The sequence below is a fragment of the Arachis ipaensis genome, chromosome B06, assembly GCF_000816755.2.
Source record: "Arachis ipaensis cultivar K30076 chromosome B06, Araip1.1, whole genome shotgun sequence".
Lineage (NCBI taxonomy): Eukaryota > Viridiplantae > Streptophyta > Magnoliopsida > Fabales > Fabaceae > Arachis > Arachis ipaensis.
The window spans coordinates 46,371,842-46,382,090 of NC_029790.2; the positions used below are offsets into that span (position 1 = coordinate 46,371,842).

At 37.3% G+C, this 10,249-nt stretch overlaps 1 long non-coding RNA gene across 1 annotated transcript in view; it reads right to left on the bottom strand.

Annotated features, from left to right (window-relative positions):
* The window catches only part of LOC110263976, a 15,409-nt gene continuing 11,645 nt past the window's right edge, over positions 6,486-10,249 (bottom strand). The window contains exon 3 of the long non-coding RNA XR_002349701.1: positions 6,486-6,529. This is a non-coding gene — a long non-coding RNA (uncharacterized LOC110263976). The remainder of the gene's footprint in view (positions 6,530-10,249) is intronic.

Consider the following 10,249-nt stretch of genomic DNA (forward strand, 5'->3'; position numbering starts at 1 on the left):
AAAAATGCATAAATTTTTAGAAAAAATGCAATTGACACCAAACGTAAAAATTGACACAAAATATTCTTTTATTTTTATGATTTTATATATTTTTTTCGAAAAACATATTGGAAAAAGAAAATAAGAAATTCCAAAATTTTTTAATAAGAATTCCAGGAATCTTTCAATGTTAGCCTAAAGCTCCAATCCAAGGGTTAGACATGGCTTAATAGCCAGCTAGCTTTAGGATATAAATCAGGCATGCAACAGCTGATACTTCATCCAACTCCATATACAAGCCTTTTATGTTGACATGTGGAAGCCTCAATCCAAAAGAATTTGGATATGGCTTTACAGCTAGCCAGGCTTCAACATGTTACCATGAAACTCTAGAATTCATTCTTAAAAATTTTGAATAATTTACAAAAACAAAAGGAAAAATTTTTTGAAAGATTTTTGAAGAAATTTTTTTTTTGAAAATAAAACGAAAAAGAAAATTACCTAATCTAAGCAACAAGATGAACTGTTAGTTGTCCAAACTCGAACAATCCCCGGCAACGGCGCCAAAAACTTGGTGCACGAAATTGTGATCCCTGGTACTGGCTCCAAAAACTTGGTGCTCTAATCTTATTTCATAATTTGTCACAACTTCGATACAACTAACCAGCAAGTGCACTGGGTCGTCCAAGTAATAAAACCTTACGTGAGTAAGGGTCGATCCCACGGAGATTGTTGGTATGAAGCAAGCTATGGTCATCTTGTAAATCTCAGTCAGGCGGATATCAAATGGTTATGGAGTTTTCGAATAATAATAATTAATAAACAGAAAATAAAGATAGAAATACTTATGTAATTCATTAGTGAGAATTTCAGATAAGCGTATAGAGATGCTTTCGTTCCTCTGAACCTCTGCTTTCCTGCTGTCTTCATCCAACCAGTCCTACTCCTTTCCATGGCAAGCTTTATATAGGGCATCACCGTTGTCAATGGCTACATCCCATCCTCTCTATGAAAAAGGTCCAAATGTCCTGTCATGGCACGGCTAATCATCTGGAGGTTCTCGATCATACTGGAATAGGATTCACCCTCCTTTTGCGTCTGTCACTATGCCCAGCACTCGCGAGTTTGAAGTTCGTCACAGCCATCCCTTCCCAGATCCTACTCGGAATACCACAGACAAGGTTTAGACTTTCTGGATCTCAGGAATTGCCATCCATGGGTTCTAACTTATACCACGAAGATTCTAATATCTCAGACTCGGTCCTCTGTATTAGATATCTAAGAGATACTCATTCTAGCTTGTTTGCATGTAGAACGGAAGTGTTTGTCAGACATGCGTTCATAAGTGAGAATGATGATGAGCGTCACATAATCATCACATTCATTATGTTCTTGGGTGCGAATGGATATCTTAGAAGCGGAATAAGTTGAATTGAATATAAAACATTAGTACTTTGCATTAAATCATGAGGAACAGCAGAGCTCCACACCTTAATCTATGGAGTGCAGAAACTCTACCATTGAAAAATACATAAGTGAAAGGTTCAGGCATGGCCGAATGGCCAGCCCCCATGATCTAAGAACTAGACGTCCCAAGATGATCCGAAGATGTAAATACAATAGTAAAAAGTCCTATTTATGCTAAACTAGTTACTAGGGTTTACAGAAGAAAGTAATTGATGCATAAATCCACTTCCGGGGCCCACTTGGTGTGTGCTTGGGCTGAGCTTAAAGTTTATACGTGCAGAGGCTTCTTTTTGGAGTTGAACGCCAAGTTGTAACATGTTTTTGGCGTTCAACTCTGGTTCGTGACTGTTTCTGGCGTTTAACTCCAGACTACAGCGTAGAACTGGCGTTCAACGCCCTTTTGCATCATCTAAACTTGGGCAAAATATGGACTATTATATATTGCTGGAAAGCCTTGGATGTCTACTTTCCAACGCCGTTGTTAGCGTGCCATTTGGAGTTTTGTAGCTCCAGAAAATCCACTTTGAGTGCAGGGAGGTTAGAATCCAACATCATCAGTAGTCCTTCTTCAACCTCTGAATCTGATTTTTGCTCAAGTCCCTCAATTTCAAGCAGAAAATACCTGAAATCACAGAAAAACACACAAACTCATAGTAAAGTCCAGAAATGTGAATTTAACATAAAAACTAATAAAAACATCCCTAAAAGTAACTAGATCCTACTAAAAATATACCAAAAACAATGCCAAAAAGCGTATAAATTATCCGCTCATCAGTAGCATTCGGCTGGATTTGATGGAGTTTCTGCAGCACAATAATTAAAGGAGATGACAGCAAGGAACGACGTGTGCGTGTGATTTGGAGCTTTCCATGGCGACGCGTGCAAATACCTGACGCATACGCGTCATTTGAAGATTTGCACGGTGACGCGTATGCGTGACTGATGCGTACGCATGACACACGAAGAAGACCATCGACGTGTACACGTGACTGACACGTACGCGTGATATGCGCCACGTGCAGAAAACGCAGAAAATGCTGGGGGCAATTTCTGGGCTGTTTTTACCCAATTTCCAGCCCAGAAAACACAGATTAGAAGCTGCAGAATGGACGAAACAAGTGGTCTCCATCTATCAATTAAAGACTTGATTATTTAATTAATTCTGATTTAAATTTAAATCTTAATTTAGGAAAAGATATTGTTTTAGTTTTAAAAATTAGATTTTAAATTTATTAGGATTAGATATAAAAGGAACTTCCCTGAGGGGGATTCGAAGGAGTTAACTTTTCATTCCACCTCAGCCCAATTTACAATCCTTATTTTCTCTCTGAACCATAAGCAACTAAACCTCCATTGTTAAGGTTAGGAGCTCTGTCTATTTGTATGGATTGATTCTATTATTTTCTTTATTTTAATTCATGCACTGATTTATAATTTAAGAATTATTTTTGTTATTTATCTAATAAATTTGGGTGGAACGGAAGTATGACCCTCTTTCTAATTGAGTTCTTGTATAACTTGGAAAAGCTCTTTACTTGAACAACAGCTTGGAAACAATTTCTCCTAAACTTCTAATTATCTGAATTTAACGGGATACGTGACATATAATCTTTTTATATTTGGGTAATTAGAGTTTTTGTGGCATAATAACTAGAATTAAGCTTCACCCTCTAATTGGAATTAATTGTCCAAGGAATTGGCAATTGATGAGAATTAGAGGAGACTAGAAAGGTCTAAGGAATTAGGGTCTAGTCATATATAGTTTGCCATAAATTAAATCTTGCCTGATTAAAATAAATTAATAAGAAAAGTCAATCCAGAAAAATAGATAACTCTGAAACCTTAACTGCTTTCTCCATATTTTATTCCCAACCTATTCACCTGCCTGTCTTCAAATTCTGAATTTATCATTTAATGCTTTTGAACTCTCAACACTATTTTCTGCTTGCCTGACTAAGCCTATCACTCAATTATTGTTGCTTGATCCATCAATCCTCGTGGGATCGACCCTCACTCACCTGAGGTATTACTTTGTACGACTCGGTGCACTTGCCGGTTAGTTTGTGGGTTATAAATTCCGCACCAAGTTTTTGGCGCCGTTGCTGGGGATTGACTGTGATTGACGACTATTAGTTGTTTGATTGCTTAGATTAGGCGTTTTAGTTTTAATTTTATTTAAATTTTATTTAAAATTTTTCAAAAAAAAATATTTTGATTTATTCAATTAAACCATTATTTTTTTTCATTTCTCTTAATTTCTGAAATTAAATTTGGTGTCCCTTTAGTTGTTTTATTCTCCCTAGTTATTTTATTTATTGAGTTTAAATTTCCTTATATTCTTTCCTCTTTGCTTGCCTGTTTACCACATGGTGTGTTTAATTCTGTTTGGTATTTTGTACTAAGGAAAAATAATGGAGAGAGATCACAAGGGTTACTACTCACACCCAAGGAGTGATTCATATCATTATGAATGGGGGAACTACCCAAATTTTGGTTGGCAAGGTCAAAACCAAAGAAACTTCAGTGCTCCATGTTCCAACTATCAAGAACCACCATCTCCATATTCATATCAAGAACCATCATCTCCATATTCATACCAAGAACCACCACCTCTCTATCCATATCAAGAACCATCATCTTTTTACCCATATCAAGAGCCACTATCTCCCTACCCATACCAAGAACCATCATATTTTTACTCTTATGAAGAATCATCATCTCTTTCTTACTCGTATCAAGAGCCACCATCTCCTTATTCATATCAAATACCATCAGATCTTGAGCTTTTCATGAAAGAATTCATACATGATATAAAGACAAGTGTCAAAAATGTAGAGAAAGATGTGCAGTTGATTATCAAGTCCCAGGAAGAGGAACAAGCAAATTCCTTCCCAAGAGATATAATGTAAGATACTATGGAAGAAGAGAAAGATGCAAAAATAAAGGAGGAAGATGCACCAACAAAGAAGGAAGATGCACAAACAAAGGAGGTTGTAAGGGATGAAAATAATTATGGGAATCTACACTCCAATGAAGTAGAGACTGGCATAGATAGTGAGTTTATTGAACCATCAATTCAAGAAGTTCTTGATGAAGGGTACTGACGAGAGGGCAGAAGTCGGCTAATTAAGAAATCAATATATGGAATGCATTGTGAGTATAGTTTTTAACCAGCTAAGATCCGCCTTGTGAATTTAGAAAAGTTGTCACAAAATTTAGAAATAAAAATACTGGGAGTATGAGTCCCAGGTCGTCTCCCAATGAGTTGCAGAAATGGGTGCTAATTTATTAATCAGGAGTTTTCAAGAAAGTTCGAGTTGGATAATAAGCAATTAAATAATTGTAAATTAAAGCAATAAAAACTAAGAATTATTATTAATATAAAAAGCCTTAACTGGGGGAATGATTAATTGGAAGTTCTATCCTTGTTGAAATCTTCTCAAGTGTAGTATAAAGAGGTTGTTGTTTTCACTTAGTTAACCCTTACTAAATAAAGGAAAGTCAAGTGATTGGGCTAACTCTTATTCGCAAATCCTAGTCCTCTCCCTTGGGAAGGTCTAGCATTAGTAAATACAGAATTGGCCAACAACGTCCAATTTAACAAAGCACTTGAGCATTCCAACTCAAGTGTCTCTTTTCAATCAACCCCCATGTCAAGTTTGGGAATCTACTCCATTGACATGAATATAATACTCAGAAAAATATAAGAAGAAGACATAATAAATTAAATTAAATAAAATAGAGATTGAAAATTAATTAAAAATAAAACTAATCCTCTTTATCAACAATCCATGAAAATAATCCAATTGTAACTCTAAATAAAGTAAATAAGGATATGGAAGAGTAAGTGACAAACTAGATAACATAAACCATAATTAAAAGAGTAAAGAACTAGGAAACAAACTAGAATAATATCTTCAATGGAGGTGATGACTCTTCAATATCCAAAAGCATAAAACTAATAAATTATAAATGTAAAGAGAACCTAGAGGAAGAGTAGTTTCTCTCCAGATTCAGATCTAAAACTAAAAGTAATCCTAATGAGAATGTATGTCAATGTGTCTGAATGTGTGTTGAGTCTCTGCATGTTCCTTGGCTTTAATCTATGTTTCTAGGCCGAAAACTGGGTCAAAATGTGGCCCAAAATTGCTCTCAGCGTATTCTGTTATTTCTACAGATCGCGCATGTCATGCGTACGCGTCGTCCACGCTTGCGCGTCATTCAGCGATTTTCCTTGTCACGCGTACGCGTTATCCAAGCGTGCGCGTCATTTGTGCAGACTCCAATCCACGTATACGCGTCAGGCACGCGCACGCGTTACTGCGCTTTTTTCCATTTCGCGTGCACGCGTGAGCCATGCGTGCGCGTCGATGCTCGCTGGTCATCTCCTTAGTTTCTTGTGTTCCTTCTATTTTTGCAAGCTTCCTCTCCATTCTCTAAGCCATTCCTGCCCTATGTAGCCTAAAACACTTAACACACGGATCACGGCATCGAATGGTATAAAGGAGAATTAAAATACACAAATAAAAGATCTCTAGGAAGCAAGTTTTCAACCATAGAACCAAACTTGGGAAGGAATTGTAATATCATGCTAATCATATGAATAAGTGGGTAAAGACTTGATAAAACCATTCAATTGAACACAATATAAACCATAAAATAGTGGTTTATCAACCTTCCCACACTTAAACATTAGCATGTCCACATGCTTAGCTTAAGGAGATAAAATAAATGAGTAGGGAAAAGTAAGACTCATGCAATGCAATGCAACCTATGTATATGAATGCAACTATATGATTTTGTCTACTTGGTTAAAAGTAAATAATTTCTTTAAGACAAACATAAATCAAATTTCACTAATTCAAATTATACAGTAAAAACAGGTAAAATTGTAAGAAGACAGCTCATGAAAGCAGGGAACATAGAATCAAGCATTGAACCCTCACTAATGGTGTATGTGCACTCTAGTCTCTCTAATGTATAGGGTAATCACTCTACTCTTCTCGAATCATGCTTTCTAAACCTTGTTCTTCACCTAACCAATCAACAAATATTTAATGTACCAATGCAAACATCATGAGGTCTTTTCAAGGTTGTAATGGGGCTAAGGTAAGGGTGAGGGTATATATATATGGCTAAGTGAGCTATAAATTGAATCTTTGAATAACCTAAGCTCTTACCTATACATACACTTTTTATCCTTTTAAATTCATGCCTAGCTACCCAAAATTCCCACTTTTGCATTACATACTCATGCATCAACTTTTCTTTAACTTGTATCACATATGCATTGATCCTTTCCTTAACTTAACTTAGCATTGGTGTAATTTTGTCCCCTTATTTAATTACTTAATTACTTGAATATTTTTGGATTTTTTTAATTATATAAATAAAGCAAAAAAAATAACATATCAATAATGCACATGGATTTTTTTTTAATGTTTCTGTTTTACATGAGTAGGCACCCAAATTCCCAATATTTTATCAAAGTAAGAACATAACACATTCCCTTATTAATCCATGTTCCCACGATTTTCCCATACTTAATCAATATACAATCTCTAACTTAAGCTAACCAAAGATTCAATTGGGGTATTTAATTGTTTTTCTGCTTAAGGCTAGTGATGTGGTAAAATATAGAACAAATGGGATTAAAAGGCTCAAAGTGGCTGACAAGGGTGATTTAAAGGGTAGGCTTATTTGGGATAAATGAGTTAATAAAATAATGGCCTCAATCATATGCATGCATTTAAATACATTAAATATTGGACATATACGATGGAACAAAATATAGATTACAATCATAGAGAAGTAAACACACAAGAATAAAATATTTATGGTTAAATAGTGTAACCATGTCTTTAAGCTCAAATCTCACAGGTTGTGTATTCTTAGCTTTTTAAACTATGTTCCAAGTACAACTTCAAACAAATTTAACAGAAAAGGTTTGAATTAAATTAGTAAAATTTTTCAAAAATAGGGTCTTAAAAAGAAACTTATTAATTTTCAACCAAATAGAACATGCATGCAAATAACCTATTTCTATAAAATCTATCCTATTCTAACAAAAGAAAACGAAATAAATATCTTATTTTATTGGTGTTAAAAAAGAGAAATTACCTCCGGAAGTCAGGCACTGATCGACCTCCCCACACTTAAGACTTTGCACCGTCCTCGGTGCCATTAGTCAGGAACAAAGGGAGGCTGGTAGCAGTATCTCCACAATCGGCACCGTCATGGCTCCCTGTGCTGGTAAATAAAGTGGAGTCCGGGGTGTTTGGGTTTTCTTCAGGTCTGTGGTTTCCCATAAGCAGCTCCTTGAGGTTTGTGAATCGGCGCTGGTTACGGCGCTCTCTTAGCTTTGCTTTTTGTTCTTGCCGATCCAATCTTTCAAGTATCTGATGGAGCAGTTGGTTTGTTGAAGGTGCTTGTGATGTGGAAGGGGAAGGAATATCTTAGGCCGGTTCTACAGGCTGGCTAGTAGTGGCTGCTGGAGGTCTGATATACTTCACGTTAGGGACATACTGATCATCCCGTGGAATCATGGCTTTAGTGTCCCCAACTCTGTAGGAGACTCTGGCTGCTGAGACTAGATCTAAAACCAAGGTAGGAAAAAGTAAATTGCCCGCAATCTGTACGTGTCCCATAGTATCCTGAATGTGTCTTGGTAAGTTTAGAGGCTGGTCTGTAAGGATACACCAAAGTAAAATGGCCATGTCTGCAGTGAAAGAGGACTCGTGAGAGCTCGAAAAAATGTAGTGGGACATAATATGTGCCCATACTCGAGCCTCCAAGGTAAGTGCTGAAGCCATTATGCCCTTAGGTCGGGATCGATGGTATCCATAGATCCATCTGCTACCAGGTTGTGTGATAATTCTGAGAATGGTGTCCTAGTCAAATTGGTATGTCCGGCGCTTGAGTGAGGCTTCTTGGAATGCGTCCAATCCTTCTGGAGCAGGGGGAAGATCTAAAGCTCGCTGAATGGCCTCTTCAGTTATGGGGACTTGCTTCTGACGGACATAGACAGGCTGCAGGGTTGGCATGTGAAAATTGGAGTAGAATTCAACTACCCATGATAGATTAACCTGCCGTGGCTGTCTCTATAGGAATCCCCATTGTCTTCGCTCAATGAAGGGCTCAACAATTTCAACAATGCGGGTTGGGAGGATGAGAAGGTGCTCATTGTTATAATTCCTCTTAGCCAGGATGGGGAACATCTGCTCGTAGTAGCGGTTAGTGAACCGCGCAGTGTCCTTTGCTGGAAAGACTTTCTCTTTTTCATCGACCTTGATGATCCTCTTGATTTATTTTGTTGAGGGTTTCACCGCTGTTGAAGATGGCTCTGCCACTAGTGCTCTTTTTGTTCCTCTCCTTGATGGTGGTTTGGGAGTAGCTTTCTCCTTGCCTTTCTTGGTGGCCATCCAGAAAAGGGAAGAAGAGAGTAACTTTTTAAAACTAAGGATTAGAGCAAGGAAGGGGATGGTATAGGTGATAATCAATGCACGGTAAAGGAGGATGTCGTTAACACATGGTCATGACTACATGTGAAAAGTTCATCAATGGAAATATAGCAAGTGCATGTGATGGCATTTAGATGCAAGATGTTTATTGGCATGCCGGCAAAGGCATGATTAGTATAGATCAAGCATTAAATGTCCAAGTTAGATTATCAACTCTTTCAAACTAACAATCTGTTTGTATTGACAATTATATTTAATCAATAAAATATAAAAGGGATTTTGTGAAAAATAGGCATTAGAGTAGTAGAATAGAATAATTTAAAATAATGCACCATACCATACGGGCTTTTTCACAAATACATAGCATGCATAGTAAATATGTTATTGAAAATATGAAATTGAACATGCAAGCAACCCTTTAAGAAGTAATATATAATTGTCAAATAATTTCTTAATAATCCACAAGCAACATATGGAAGAAAACAATCACGTCATTAAATTTCTAACACCAAAGAAAAGGATAATAAAAAGAAAAAGAAAGAAAAAGAAAAATATATATAATGAAAGTAAAAAAGAAAAAGAAGAAGAAAGCATAAATAAAAATAATAATGGAAAAGTAAAGAGGGAAGAAGAAAAGAAAAAAACATTGTTTATAAATGTGGAAAAGAAAGAAGGGGGAAAAGAAAGTAAAAAGTGAGAAAGAATAAAGAAGAAAGAAGGAAGAAGAAAGAAATAAGAAAGGGAAAGAAAGAATTGGGTTTTGGGGAAGAAAAGATAAGACAATTGGCGCTGATCTGGATAAGTTATGCGGCGCAGGCGACGCAGACGCGTGGATCACGCGTTCGCGTGATTGGCGATAATTTCAAGTGACGCGGACGCGTGACTTGATTTGGGCTAGTAGTGCAAGAGCAGCCTCGCGTTCGCATGACTTTCTATTTCGTTTGTATTTTGCCAAAATTTTGGGTGATGCGTGCGCGTGAGTGACGCGTACGCGTGAAAGGCGTTATTTTGAAAACCGACGCAGACGCGTGGGACACGCATTCACGTGGTAAGGTTTGTGCTTCTAGAATGGTTCCAGCCCCACTCCATCACAACTTGCTGCCATACACCTATTTACGTCGATTTTGCAGGGTCATGCGTGCGCGTGGGTGACGCGCACACGTGGAGGGCTGGATATGAAATTTGACGTGGATGCATAGGGCACGCATTCACGTGGGCATGTTTGTGCCTAAGGCACGCCTCTAGCCACGCTCCCGCGTGACTTTCTGTTCACTTCTCTTTTCTTTTGAATGCATCCTTATGACGCGAGTGCGTTAGTGACGCTTGTGTGTCGCGTGCTCTCC